Source organism: Conger conger, chromosome 1 (genome assembly GCF_963514075.1).
Source record: "Conger conger chromosome 1, fConCon1.1, whole genome shotgun sequence".
Lineage (NCBI taxonomy): Eukaryota > Metazoa > Chordata > Actinopteri > Anguilliformes > Congridae > Conger > Conger conger.
The window spans coordinates 95,309,070-95,312,692 of record NC_083760.1 but is presented as its reverse complement, the minus strand read 5'-3'; positions in this window follow the sequence as shown (position 1 = coordinate 95,312,692).

The window sequence follows — 3,623 nt, the reverse complement described above, 5'->3', positions numbered from 1 at the left end:
CCTGTTCTGTCTCTCTATAAAGTGTATTTCCCCTGTTCTGTCTCTCTATAAAGTGTCTTTCCCCTGTTCTGTCTCTCTATAAAGTGTATTTCTCCTGTTCTGTCTCTCTATAAAGTGTCTTTCCCCTGTTCTGTCTCTCTATGAAGTGTCTTTCCCCTGTTCTGTCTCTCTATAAAGTGTCTTTCCCCTGTTCTGTCTCTATAAAGTGTCTTTCCCCTGTTCTGTCTCTCTATAAAGTGTCTTTCCCTATTCTGTCTCTCTATAAAGTGTATTTCCCCTGTTCTGTCTCTCTATAAAGTGTCTTTCCCCTGTTCTGTCTCTCTATGAAGTGTCTTTCCCCTGTTCTGTCTCTCTATAAAGTGTCTTTCCCCTGTTCTGTCTCTCTATAAAGTGTCTTTCCCCTGTTCTGTCTCTCTATAAAGTGTCTTTCCCTATTCTGTCTCTCTATGAAGTGTCTTTCCCCTGTTCTGTCTCTCTATAAAGTGTCTTTCCCCTGTTCTGTCTCTCTATAAAGTGTCTTTCCCCTGTTCTGTCTCTCTATAAAGTGTCTTTGTGATGGTCTGCTGTACAAAGTGCTGTACAAATAAAAATTTACTTAATTTCCATTATAGAGCAACCGTGTGTTAGTAGTACAACATCAGTAACCTGATTAACCACGTGGCGCAACATGGCTCAGGCAGTAAGAGCGGTTGTCTCATTGGCTCAGGCAGTAAGAGCAGTCGTCTCATTGGCTCAGGCAGTAAGAGCAGTCGTCTGGCAGTCGGAGGGTTGCCGGTTCGATCCCCGGCCCGGGCTGTGTCGAAGTGTCCCTGAGCAAGACACCTCACCCCCAAATGCTCCTGACGAGCTGGTTGGCGCCTTGCATGGCAGCCAATCGCGGTTGGTGTGTGAGTGTGTGAATGAGAAGCATCAATTGTACAGCGCTTTGGATAAAGGCGCTATATAAATGCCAACCATTTACCATTTATTAGTAGTAGTGATATTTCTGCATGGCATATAATTTACTTGTACATGTAGTAATGTAATAGAAAAACAACAGACCCAACTGTCATGACATGCACACTGGTTGTTCTGAGTAATTGATTTGATAATTGAATTGAGTGTTCAAAATAATAGCAGTGTGGAGTTTAATTAGAGAATTAATTCTGTGAAAAAACTGGTGTTTTGTCCTTATTGTCCTATTAAGGAGGAAGGGAATAAAATGTTTCACTCATTGTTATTAAATATATTTCCTTCTGAATTGCTAAGTAAAATGGGCCGTTCCAAACATTGTTTGGAGAAACAACATCATTTGATTAAAAACTTGATTGGAGAGGGGAAAACGTATAGAGCTTGGACGTATAGAGGGGGGAAACTGCTGTGCATGACCTGGATTACGCGGAGAACATAACCACTCACGCTCCAATGCTCAGGACGCCACTGATAAGCTTCATTACCACTAAGAAACAATGCACCATTAACCTCCTTACACGAGTACTCTTTACAGTGACCACTCCACTGAGACTGCCCTGCTCGCGGTCACTGAGGCACTCCACTCTGCTAAAGCCAAATCCCTCTCCTCTGTCCTCATCTTCCTCGACCTGTCGGCCGCCTTCGATACAGTCAACCATGAGATTCTGCTCTCATCGCTGTCTGGGATGGGTGTCACAGGCTCTGCACTCGCTTGGTTTTCCTCCTACCTCTCTGGTCGCTCCTACCAGGTGACTTGGAGGGGCTCAGTCTCTGACCCTCACCCCCTACAAACTGGAGTCCCGCAGGGCTCAGTTCTTGGGCCTCTCCTCTTCTCGCTATACACCATGTCTCTTGGTTCTGGTATCTCTTCCCATGGCTTTTCTTATCACTCTTACACTGATGACACCCAACTCTTTATTTCCTTCCCCCCGACACCCAAGTCACCACACAGATCTCTGCCTGCTTGGCTGATATCTCTGCGTGGATGACTTCCCACCACCTGAAGCTCAACCTTGCCAAAATTGAGCTTCTCTACATCCCTGCTAAGTCCTCTCCGTCAATCGACCTCTCACTGACTGTTGAGGACTTTGTAGTCTCCTCCTCCTGTACGGCAAAGAATCTTGGGGTGACTCTTGATAACTGCCTCACCCTGGCTCCACAAGTATCCTCCACTGCCAGAACCTGCAGGTTCTTTCTGTATAATATACGTATAATATGGTTCCCTCTCTACGTGCACCTGGCGGTCGAGCTGCACGTTCACGCCTGTTTTCCGTTCTGGTTCCTCAGTGGTGGAATGACTTGCCTGCCACTGTCAGGACAGCTGAATTCCTCCCCCTATTTCGACACAGACTCAAAACACACCTTTTCAAACTCTACCTTAGTCCTCCCTCCTGATTTCCCCCGCCCCGCCTTTCTGATATCCCTATCCCCCTTGTCTCAAAAAAAAAAAAGAAAAAAAGTGGCACTTATGATGACTATCAGCATTTCATGTGTATTTTCCGAGTTATGGATGTGATGCTTTGACTTGTGGAAGAACCTATGCACTTGTAAGTCGCTTTGGATTAAAAGCGTCTGCCAAATGACTAAAATGTAAATGTAAAATGAGTATGGAGTATGGTCTGACTCATATTAAAAAGGACAAAGACACACCTGGTGGCTCATTTCCTTCACCATGGACTTGAGACACTAGAAATATTGGGCCTTCAAACCAATAATTACTGGACACGAGAGGAGAGATGCAGGGTAGAAAACCTCTGGATACTAAAATGTAACACTTCTCAAGAGGACTGAACAAACGCACATAAAACTCCAACACAAGAGTGACGTAATTCTTCCTACTGAGGCATTACATTACATTACATGTGATTTAGCAGACGCTCTTATCCAGAGCGACGTACAACGAAGTGCAGATCAAACACAAGCATAAGTGCGAAGAGGCCCCAGTACTCTGTAAACATTTTTTTTTTCAAACCATTGAAAACACTGTAGTCCCATAAATTAAATGCAGGCACTGAAAACTAAATCCACACTTCAACAAGACTGAGATTAAATCAATATAAATTAATAAGATTTTTAAAGTGATTTAAATTTACGAATCATGTTAACTCAACACGTTTTTGTTGTAACCAGGAACGCTCTCTCCTGATATAATGACTGAACCAATCAAACCATGAAAAATGCCCTTGATTAGTTAAACCAGGTGGGTGAGTTCCTGATTACTCCAGAAGCCTTCTGGCCTGTGGGTCCCGAGGCCTGGAGCTGAGAACCGCTGCTCTGCAGCAGCCTGTGGGTGAAACTCCAGTTCCTTCCACTAGGTGTCACTGTCGCTTCATCAGACCCCAGAGCAGCGCTGGCGTGGCCCTGTGAGAATGATGTACCGGGCGGGGAGTAGAAAGAGAAACGCAGGCTGTTACGCTCCAGCTGTGAGACAGAAAACTCACACAGTGCTCTGAACTCACTCAACTCTGTGCGGGTCACAGACTGACGGCCTGTGACCCGCACGCTCTGAACAACACCGACTGAAGGCCTGTGACCCGCACTCTGAACAACACCGACTGAAGGCCTGTGACCCACACACTCTGAACAACACCGACTGAAGGCCTGTGACCCACACACTCTGAACAACACCGACTGAAGGCCTGTGACCCACACACTCTGAACAACACCGACTG